At 46.0% G+C, this 12,021-nt stretch overlaps 1 protein-coding gene across 1 annotated transcript in view; it reads right to left on the reverse strand.

The window, feature by feature from the left end:
* Nucleotides 1-12,021, reverse strand: part of LOC138283591 (uncharacterized) — a 47,732-nt gene that overhangs the window by 11,564 nt on the left and 24,147 nt on the right. The gene's annotated exons all lie outside the window — the stretch shown is intronic.

Below are 12,021 nucleotides of genomic sequence, written 5' to 3' on the forward strand. Positions count from 1 at the left end.
GTTCTGACTTGACAAAGATGGCGTTCCACTGTTAAAACAAATAAGCCATTTGCTAGTCAGCAAACAATTAATTTGTAAAAATAGATCGCAGCTGATGGGTTGATACCTTCCAATAGGATTGCTCTTCACAAACAAAAGACTGTACAAAGCTCCATAGTTTTGGCTTTTGAAGATTTAATGTTTGAAATGTTAAAAACAATCTAACATTCAGAAACTAAACAAATAAAATCAAGCAAAAAAGTAAAACAATTGAAGATGACTAGAATTTGTCCAATAGCTGCTGTTTAAATCCATCATATCCCTTCATATCCCTTCAAACCTCTTAATTGCAGGTTGTGCACGCTAATGGATCTTTCAGTTAAATTTCATTATCCATTATGATTTGTTATTTCCGTGACCTTTGCTAGCTAGAACACTTTCTTACATTAAATCAATTGTATATTCAGTACGTGATTTTCTACTAATTTACATCTTCACCTATTGAATGCACTGACAAAGAAATAAATTAAGGATCATTGAGACGGTGGTTCATAAGAAGAAAGTGAAAAAGTCAGCAATTAATCTAATGAGAGAGTTCAGTGGAATGATTGACTACATGATGCAATTTTCTGTATGCATAGTGAGGTCACAGTAGATTTCTGGCCGGGAGGAGCTAAATCAGACTTTGATTCTTCTGACATAGATAAATGGATTCCACTGAACTCGATCACACTGAGTACTAAGGTTGGTATACAGTGCAGGGATTCTATAGTAATAGGCAGTGTTGATAATATGAAAATATAACCATTTTATTTTTTCAGAAGTGTACAAATGTCATAATTATGCACATCTTAAACTTGAAAAAAGTATGCTTTTCTGTGCAATTATGTCTCTGATTGTATTTCTTTGCAATCTCTTTTAGCTTTTAGCTTTTAGCTTTTTTTTTTTAAATAGAAGGAAACATTCTGAAGGGTTTTTATTTATTTTGTTGACAAAAATCAGAAAGTTGTTTTTAACATCAGAGACATTGCACCAGAAGTCACTAAAACTGAAGCTAAGATTTGCATTATCTTCATTAGGCAAGTAGGTGGGTATTACCATTAAATATTATTTATGTTGTTAGCACAAATTCTAAACTATATATATATACATATATATATATATATATATATATATATGTATATATATATACACACACACACACACACACACACACATATTTCTAGATAGAACAATAGACATTTATTGAGTATAGATGCCAAATTACCTATTTGTGTATATGTATACAGATAGATAGATAGATGTTCCAAAGTGCTCTTAAAGTGCTACCCGTGCATGAATGGGGGACCATGAACCCCCAAACAATGCTTTCACAATGGAGATAACGCTGCACACCCGGAGTCTTCAGTTGGCAATGTCCTTTAATAGGCATACAGCGTGAGACCCCACGACGTGTTTTGACCTACGTCTTCATCTTGGTGGGTTAGTCTCTCTGTGAACCCCCTACCGTGCCTTGTATCTTGTAAAGACATTCTGGGAGAAGTAGTTCTTTCATTAATGAAATCGAAAGTCTTAGTCATCCCTTTTAAAATAGTTCAATTATTTAATGATGTCAACGCTTCCTACAAATTACAAAATCTCGAAGAATGCCTTCAATTAAAATAGAATTCCAAGCATCCAGACCCATTTCTCCACATAATTACGGGTCCCACTGGTGAGAAAGTATGAGGACAAGTGCTCACCATTATCCTTCGATGAGCCTGTCTTCCTTCATAACAGGTCTCGCTAGGCACTTTTGAAGATTAGACCTCTGGTCTGCCTTCTTCATGTGTAAAATCACGGCTCAGGGTATTATTATCTCCTCGCTGACCTATATTATTAAAGTTGTTTCATCTCACTGGGCTCTACCACTATAAATCTAATAACTTTCCAAACAAAGTGATCTAAAAGTGGTGCACTCTTGCTGCTGGTGCACGTGTGGGGGTAAAAGACCATGAACCCCCAAACAATGCTTTCACAATGGAGATAATGTTGCACACCCATAGACTTCAGTTGGCAATTTTCTTTAACAAGCATACAGAATGGGACCCCAACGCATTTTTAACTACTCTTAATCTTGGTGGGTTAGTCTCTTCGTGAACTCACTATTGTGTCTTGGGAGAAGTAATTCTTTCTTTCATAAAAAATCGAAAATCGCATTCATTCTTTTTAGAATAGTCTAAATATGTATTGATGTCAACGCTTCCGACAAATAACAAAATCTCCATTAATGCTGTCAATGAAAATAGAATTCCAAGCATCCGGACCAATTTCTCTACATAATTACGGGACCCATCGGTGAGAAAGTATGAGAAGACATTGCTCACCATTATCCTTCATTGAGCCTGTCCTCTTTTATAACAAGCCTCACTAGATGCTTTTTGAAGTTTAGACCTCTGATCTGCCGTCTTAAGTGTTAAATACACCACATAGGGGATTAATATCTCCTCGCCGACCTGTATTATTAAAGTTGTTTCATCATTTAAAATGTGAGCTTATCTATGATGTTTCTGTAACCGTTGGCATTTTAAGTGAATTTCTATGTTTTTTTTAAACTCTATTTCCTAACTATAACATCCCTGCAACTTTGTTTCTTTCAGAGAATTTCTATGTTTTTTTAAAAAGCATAGTAATTTGTACTACTATACGGTAATCCAACCATAGCCATACATGACCTTTGGCGGTGCCGTGGCAGTGGTTTCTGGGGTCAAACCCCTATAAGCACCCAACCTTGTACCGTGCACGGCCTTCACCCATGTGCAGTGGAGGTTGCCTGCAAGACCTGGCCTGCAGCCAGAACCTGCAGTGAATCCCCCTAATCTCCCAACCCCATGCTGTGCATGGCCCATTGGCGATGCACAGTGGGAGTTGACCACAGCCTCTCTGGGTGTGAGAATAGGTGTGAGTAGGTTTATCTGGGGGTAAGAGTGGCTATGAGAGTGTCTGTCTGGGTGTGAGTGCACATACATCAGTGTTTTAGTGGGTGCATCAGTGTGCACGTGGGTCTGTGAGTGGGTGCATAAGGATGTCTGTGGGTCGGTGCGTGGGTGGGTGAGAGTCTGAGTGGGTCTGTGAGTGGGTGCTTTACTATCTGAGTGGGTCTGTGAGTGGGTATGTGAGTGTCTGAGTGGGTCTGTGTGTGGGTGCGTAAGTGTGTGATTGGGTGTGTGAGTGGGAGAAAGATTGAACGGGAGAAAGAGAGAGGGAAAGAGATAGAGAGTTTTTTAAAGCTTTGATACATGATATATGTTGGACCTGGCTTTTTGACAGGGTCATCCCCAAACATTTTGCCTCCTTCCTCCTATTTTTTCTGACCTGTTGTTGTTGGCTTTTGAACTCTGGGCAGTTTACCACTGCTAACCAGTGCTAAAGTGCATATGCTCTCTGTGTAAATTGTACTGTTGATTGGTTTATACATGATTGGCTATTTAATTTACTTGTAAGACCCTAGTAGAGTGCACTATATGTGCCTAGGGCCTGTAGATTAAATGCTACTAGTGGGCCTGCAGCACTGGTTGTGCCACTCACTCAAGTAGCCCCTTAACCTTGTCTCAGGCCTGCTATTGCAAGGCCTGTGTGTGCAGTTTCACTGCTACTTCGACTTGGCATTTAAAAGTACTTGCCAAGCCTAAAACTCCCCTTTTTCTACATATAAGTCACTCCTAATGTGTGCCCTAGGTAACCCCTAGAGCAGGGTGCTGTGTGGGTAAAAGGCAGGGCATGTACCTGTGTAGTTTATATGTCCTGGTAGTGTAAAGCTCCTAAATTCGTTTTTACACTACTGTGAGACCTGCTCCCTTCATAGGCTAACATTGGGGCTGCCCTCGTACATTGTTGAAGTGGCAGCTGCTGATCTGAAAGGAGCAGGAAGGTCATATTTAGTATGGCCAGAATGGTAATACAAAATCCTGCCGACTGGTGAAGTCAGAATTACTATTACTATTCTAGAAATGCCACTTTTAGAAAGTGAGCATTTCTTTGCACTTAAATCTTTCTGTGCCTTACAATCCACGTCTGGCTAGATTTAGTTGACAGCTCCTTGTGCATTTACTCAGACACACCCCAAACACAGGGTACTCAGCCTCATTTGCATACATCTGCATTTTGAATGGGTCTTCCTGGGCTGGGAGGGTGGAGGGCCTGCCCTCACACAAAGGACTGCCACACCCCCTACTGGGACCCTGGCAGACAGGATTGAACTGAAAGGGGACCTGGTGCATTTCTTAGCCACTCTTTGAAGTCACCCCCACTTCAAAGGCACAATTTAGTATAAAACAGGGCCTCTGCCCTACCTCATCAGACACTTGCTGGAGAAGAAACCTCAACCAGAACCTGCATCCTGCCAAAAAGAACTGCCTGGCTGCTCAAAGGACTCACCTGTCTGCTTTCTACAAAGGACTGCTGCCTTGCTGTTGGCCTGCTGCCTTGCTGAACTCTTGTCTGGCTGCAAAAGTGCTCTCCAAGGGCTTGGATAGAGCTTGCCTCATGTTCCCTGAAGTCTCAGGACCCAAAAGACTTCTCTTTTTCATTTTTACTCCTCGTGCGGCAAATAATTTGACGCACAGCTTGCTCTGCGGTGAGAAAATCGCCGCACGCCGATCCAGAAAGTCGCCGCTTGACGTGACGCCTACTGTGCGACTGGAACTTCGATGCACGGCCTCTCCTGGACAACGCCGCCCTACTTCCAGAGAGGAAATCAATGCAACGCCTGCCGTGAGATAGAAAATTACACGCACAGCCTCCCGGAACGACGCGCAGCCGGATAACAAGCCGAGGAATCCACGCACAGACCCTGGGACATCTGGTAATCCCGCGGACCATAGAAGGAGTCTGCCCGCGTGCCGGAAAACGACGAACGTCTTCCCAGAGTGAAAAATAACGACGCAAGTCCGTGTGTGAAGGGGCGAAACCAACACACACACCATTTTTCCACGCATCCCCTCCTCTGCGGCCCTCTGCTGAGATTTTCCACTCCAAACCAGGTACTTTGTGCTTGAAAGGGACTTTGTTTACTTTTTAAAGACTTAAGACACTTCATATCACTTTTTAGTGATATCTTTACAAATTCATATTGCATCTTTGATCGTTTTGACCTGCAAATACACAGATAAATATTATATATCTTTCTAAACACTGTGTGGTGTATTTTTGTGGTGCAATATTATGTTATTGTATGATTTATTGCACAAATGCTTTACACAATGCCTTCTAAGTTAAGCCTGACTGCTCAGTGCCAAGCTACCAGAGGGTGAGCAGATGAGGAGGAGGACTACTCAGATGAGGAAAGAGAACCAGTGAGAGATGAATGGCTCCTAGAGGCAGAGCGGTCGCTGGAGGAGCTAGATTACTTTATTGAAAGGGCTGAGGCAGCAAGAGTCTTAAGCCTGGAAAAAGAAAGGATTGCAGCTCAAGAACTGAGCTGTGAAGAGCTGAAACTGGAAGCCGGAAGGGCTGAGTCCATTTCAGATGGTGGCAGCAAAAATCTTGCATCCTGTACTGCTGAAGGAGGGCACAAGCCCAGAGATGTGGTGCCCAACTTGAAGAAGGGAGATGACACACCCCAGGCGGTTTAAGAGTATGAGGTAGTTCCCGTTATGCACAGGGTCCCTGAGAAGGATTGGGGATCTGGCACCGGGAGTCATATTCCTACTGGGGGGAGGGACACTTTACTGGCTCTAGAAGAGAGTGACAGGGAAAAGGGTTCCACCCTGGTGGACGTCCTGGATATAGAGTGTGGAGACATCCCAGAAGAGTATGGGTTGAGTGTCAGGGACAGTCAGATACTGTCTCACCAGTCTCTGGAGGGTGATGTAGAGTGCTTTTTCAAGGCTGAGTACTGGATGGTTGGGTGAAGGGTACTGTGGTTAATACACGTGAAGGGCAGAATGATGTAATTGCTGGAGAGCATATGTCTGGTCCTTATTTTCCAGAGCTACGCCAACACCAGGTGGAGTGTGAGTTCTCTGACCCCAGGGAGCTTACAATGGAGGCAGACTTCTGGGTGAATACCAGAGAGTCTGAAGAGGCATTCGGGGGTGCTCGTTAAGGGAGTGGTCTAGGTGTTTCCCAACCAAGGGAGGTGGGAGAGGATTGTAGTGTCCCAGGTAGGTCCTAGAGGGTTCCATGAGGGAACACCAGGAGGGAAGCCTAGCCTGTACCATACGGCCACCTGTTGACGGAGGCCCGCAGGGTCAGAAGAACTTGGGGGGGTGACTGTAGCCAGCATCCCACCAGTTCTGGTGCCTGGCAATACCACTCCTAGGGAGGGGGTGCAGAAGTCCAGACAGAGGGTTGAGAGGGGGTTGCAGACCCCAGTGGAGGTCCTGGAGAGTCAGGGGTCAGCTCTGAGAGCAGAGACCCCAGGAATGACCCAGGTGAAACTGTTTCTGGCTTGGGGGAGATCCAGACTCTGCCGGATGGGAAGAGGTCAGAAGACATGCGCCAACCAGACTGTTGTGTGGCCCTTGGGGACGGTGTGTCCCTTGTGGGGGGTGAGTGTGCCCCCCCAGGAAGTCCTGGCATGCCAGGCAATTGTTCAACCTCAGGGTGGTGTCTCTGGGTTGGATGACCAGGTTCAGGGGTTAAACTCTTGCCTTGTGGGGGGTCAGTGTGCCCCCCAAGAAGTCCTGGTGTGCCAGGCAATTGATCAACCTCAGGGTGGTGACTCTGGGTTGGATGGCCAGGTTCAGAGGTTAAACTCTGACCTGGTGGGGGATAGGTGTGCGCCCCAGAAAGTCTGGTTTTCCAGGCAGTGATCCAGTCTGAGGGTACAGACCCTGGGCTGGAAGACCAGGTTCAGGGTGTCCCCCAAGACCTGGAGGGAGGGGCTACTGATAACAGTGCCCCTACCATGTTGTCTTCTGAGGAGGCCACTCCTAGTTGGAGGGTGCTGGACCCCAGAAGGGAGGGCAGGGGGAGCGAAGCCTCACCCCAGGCACTAGTCCAACCTGAAGGTACAGACCCCAGGTTGGAGGGCCAGTTGCAGGTTAACAGCCCTGCACTGGTGGAGGAATGGTGCAGGGCGGCTTCTATAAGCACCCTGACCATGTTGGACTTTGGGGGTACCAATCCAGGAGGGAGGGTACAGAGCCTCAGAGGGGAGGACCAGGTTCAGGCTGTCATCCCTGACCTGGTGGAAGGGAGAGTGGTTAAAGGGTGCCCAGCACCTGGGGCTACCGCCCTCCACTCTCCACAGCCACAGTGGTTGGAGAGCTTTGAGAGGCCTGGGGCCTGGCTCTCCTTCCTGACAGCTGTCAGTAACCACTGTGGCTTGCTGTCCGGCTGGACAGATTTATCCCCGGGGAGGGGAAAAGTGTCACACCCCAGGGGTAGAGTGGGCAACACCACTGTGTTGGTCCTGGTGGTACTATCCTGCTCCTGGGATACATCTGTGAGCAAAGTAAGGTTAGGTGCTGCACAGATGGTATCCGCAGGTAAGGAGAAAGGTTCCCCATGGGTTGGCTTAGTGGGCCCTGAGAGTATGGACAGAGGGATCCAATTGGAGTCAGGAAGGCAAAGAACTGGAGCATGCCCCTGCTGTTGTGGGCCTGGGTCCTTGTTCTATCGCCTCAAACAGGGAAGTACATCAGGATAGTGATTGTTCTCCCCTGGCTTTGGGCTGGTGGGGGGTCATGTTGGACCTGGCTTTTTGACAGGGTCATCCCCAAACTGTTTGCCTCCTTCCTCCTATTTTTTCTGACCTGTTGTTGTTGGCTTTTGAACTCTGGGCACTTTACCACTGCTAACCAGTGCTAAAGTGCATATGCTCTCTGAGTAAATTGTACTGTTTATTGGTTAATCCATGATTGGCTATTTAATTTACTTGTAAGACCCTAGTAGAGTGCACTATATGTGCCTAGGGCCTGTAGATTAAATGCTACTAGTGGGCCTGCAGCACTGGTTGTGCCACCCACTCAAGTAGCCCCTTAACCTTGTCTCAAGCCTGCTATTGCAAGGCCTCTGTGTGCAGTTTCACTGCCACTTCACCTTGGCATTTAAAAGTACTTGCCAAGCCTAAAACTCCCCCTTTTCTACATATAAGTCACTCCTAATGTGTGCCCTAGGTAACCCCTAGAGCAGGGTGCTCTGTGGGTAAAAGGCAGGACATGTACCTGTGTAATTTATATGTCCTGGTAGTGTAAAGCTCCTAAATTCGTTTTTACACTACTGTGAGGCCTGCTCCCTTCATAGGCTAACATTGGGGCTGCCCTCATACATTGTTGAAGTGGCAGCTGCTGATCTGAAAGGAGCAGGAAGGTCATATTTAGTATGGCCAGAATGGTAATACAAAATCCTGCTGAGTGGTGAAGTCGGATTTAATATTACTATTCTAGAAATGCCATTTTTAGAAAGTGAGCATTTCTTTCCACTTAAATCTTTCTGTGCCTTACAATTCACGTCTGGCTAGATTTAGTTGACAATTCCTTGTGCATTCTCTCAGACACACCCCAAACACAGGGTACTCAGCCTCACTTGCATACATCTGCATTTTGAATGGGTCTTCCTGGGCTGGGAGGGTGGAGGACCTGCCCTCACACAAAGGACTGCCACACCCCCTACTGGGACCCTGGCAGACAGGATTGAACTGAAAGGGGACCTGGTGCATTTCTTAACCACTCTTTGAAGTCACCCCCACTTCAAAGGCACAATTTAGTATAAAACGTGGCCTCTGCCCTACCTCATCAGACACTTGCTGGAGAAGAAACCTCAACCAGAACCTGCATCCTGTCAAAAAGAACTGCCTGGCTGCTCAAAGGACTCACCTGTCTGCTTTCTACAAAGGATTGCTGCCTTGCTGTTGGCCTGCTGCCTCGCTGAACTCTTGTCTGGCTGCAAAGGTGCTCTCCAAGGGCTTGGATAGAGCTTGCCTCCTGTTCCCTTAAGTCTCAGGACCCAAAAGACTTCTCTTTTTCATTTTTACTCCTTGTGCGCCGAAAAATTTGATGCACAGCTTGCTCTGCGGTGAGAAAATCGCTGCATGCCGATCCAGAAAGACACCACTCGACGCGACGCCTACTGTGTGACCGGAACTTCGATGCACGGCCTGTCCTGGACAACGCCGCCCGACTTCCAGAGAGGAAATCGACGCGATGCCTGCGGTGAGATAGAAAATTACATGCACAGCCTCCCGGAACGACGCGCAGCCGGATAACAAGCCAAGGAATCCACGCACAGACCCTGGGACATCTGGTAATCCTGCGAACCATAGAAGGAGACGGCCCGCATGCCGGAAAACGACACACGTCTTCCCCGAGTGAAAAATAACGATGCAAGTCCGTGTGTGAAGGGGCGAAACCGACGCACACACCATTTTTCTTCCCGCAGAACGACACACGTCTCCTCGTGTGAAAAATAACGACTCAAGTCGGTGTGTGAAGGGACAAAACCGACGCACACACCATTTTTCCACGCATCTCCTCCTCTGCGGCCCTCTGCGGAGATTTTCCACTCCAAACCAGGTACTTTGTGCTTGAAAGAGACTTTGTTTACTTTTTAACGACTTAAGACACTTCCTATCACTTTTTAGTGATACAAATTCGTATTGCATCTTTGATCGTTTTGTCCTGCAAATACCCAGATAAATATTATATATCTTTCTAAACACTGTGTGGTGTATTTTTGTGGTGCTATAGTATGTTATTGTATGATTTATTGCACAAATGCTTTACATATTGCCTTCTAAGTTAAGCCTGACTGCTCAGTGCCAAGCTACCAGAAGGTGGGCACAGGATAATTTGGATTGTGTGTGACTTACCCTGACTAGAGTGAGGGTTCTTGCTTGGACAGAGGGTAACCTGACTGCCAACCAAAAACCCCATTTCTAACAATATACTTCTGTACAAATTGAAAAGAAAAATGTATTTGTCACTTAAAAAGAATAAGGTCACCTTTCTGCATGAGCCTTAAACATTTATAGTAAAAAAAAAAAAAGGCGGGAAATTAGTCCGGCTGGACTCGAGTCATCAATGCTCAAGAGTGAAGGTCTCTGACCTTTACAGGGAGCTATTCTTTTTTTTAATGCCTTTTATTTTAGCCCTTTATGGGCTATCTGGGACCCTACATTATTTGTTTTCTTTATTATTATTTTTCAGTGCCCTTATGGGCTATCTGGGACCGTATGAGAAACATCAAGGCCTCTCCTGTGGTCCCGTTGCTTAGGCAACTAAGCAGCTGATTTAAGCTGCAGCTCCGTGGTTGCTAAAGCAAATCTTTCATTTCTGCTCCCTGCACGCATCCCTCCATGCAGGGAACAGAGATGAAGCATCCACTTTCTGACAGTGGAACCTGCTTGACAGGTCCCGCTATTAGAAACTGGATTGTTTTTCTGTGACTTGGCTGCAGCTTTAAAGCTGCAACCAAGGCACAGCAAACAGCTATGTCACAGGGTGGACATCCCAGGACACAGCAGGAGCTAGACTTGGGGGGGTGGCGGTCCGAAAGGTCAGCAATGGCTCCTAAACAGGCCCCCCCCACCAATGTGGAGGTAGCCCCAGGAAGGTGGCGATCCCTGGGGTTTGGGACTGTGAAATGAACCCCCTTTACATTATTTAGTATTTGCCCTGGGGAGGTTTCTGTCAAATTTGGTGTGATTCTGTCCAGTGGTTTTGCACTATCGCTGTTCAATTTTTCCTATGGGAATTAACATTGGAAACGCTCCAAATGTCACCCTAAAACTTTCCAGACAGCAGCTCACGTGACTGTATGGAACTTTTGTGAAGATTTGTCAAGAGTCACCAAAGATATAGGCAAGTGTGTGAGTTGGAGTGGTAGTGGTTTTGTGGGTCTGTGACTGGCTGTATGAGTTTGTGAATGAGTGTGTGAGTGGGTGTGTGAGTGACTGTGTAGGTCTGTGAGTGGGTGCAGGAGTGGTTTTGTGGATCAGTGAGTTGGTGCAGGAGTGTGAAAATGGTTATCTGACTGAGAGGGTTTGTGTGTGAATGGGTGTGTGAGTTGGCGTGTGAGTGTCTGTGTGGGTCTATGAGCAGGTGTGGTAGTGGTTTTGTGGGTCTGTGAGTGGGCGTATGTGTGAATGAGTGTGTGAGTGGATGTGTGAATGGGTGTGCAAGTGTGTGTGTGAGTGTGTGAACGGCTGTGTAAGTGAGCGTGTCAGCAGCTATGTGGGTCTATGAGTTGAGTGGGTGTGGTAGTGGTTTGATGAGTGTGAGAGGGGGTGTGTATGAGAATGGGTGTGTGAGTGGGTGTGTGAGTGGCTGTACAGTTGCGTGACTGAGTGTGTGAGAAATTGTATGGGTGTGTGAGTGAGTCTGTGAGTGGGATGTGAGTGGGTGTATTTTTTTAATTGGGCCCTGTATCATTGGATCCATCATGAATTCACATGGAGGGCCTTGCTGAGCACAGTGGTGGATCTGCAAATTCTTGCAAGCCTCAAATAATGTGTTTGGGCAACTTCTTGCCCATGAAGGGTCCCTCAGAGATCCCTCCATCACACCTATGAGGTTAGGATACCTCTATGCTGACCCCTTAAATCATAGTTTATTGTTATCCCCCATCCTTGTGAATCATGTCTCTTTTGACAAAATGGCGGCTGCAACTTTCCTATCAGGTTGCGGCCAGCCTATCACAGCATTGCTGTTGGCCACTGGATCCGCATCTCTAGATATACATACATATTTCTACTTTTATAAGTTCAAAACTACTGAACAGATTTACACCAAATAACTCAAATAGGTCTTTGTTGACCAAGATCCAGCTTTCTGCTAAGTTTTGTGTAGTTCTGTTCAGTGGTTTGGGCTGTAGTCATATACCTATGAGAAATTGCAAGGGGGAAATGCTTTTTGGGATGCCCCACTTTTCTCAGGGTCTGAGTGGGTGTGTGAGTGGGTGCATAAGTATCTGAGTTGGTGTGTGAGTGTAAGAAATTATGTGAAAGAGAGACAGAAAGAGAGAAAGAAAGTGAGAGAGAGAGAGAGATTTTTAGGCTTTGATGTCTGATATACTTAGAATGAGATATTTGTGTACAATTTAAATTTAAAAATGTGTTTG

This window comes from Pleurodeles waltl, chromosome 3_1, assembly GCF_031143425.1.
Source record: "Pleurodeles waltl isolate 20211129_DDA chromosome 3_1, aPleWal1.hap1.20221129, whole genome shotgun sequence".
Classification (NCBI taxonomy): domain Eukaryota; kingdom Metazoa; phylum Chordata; class Amphibia; order Caudata; family Salamandridae; genus Pleurodeles; species Pleurodeles waltl.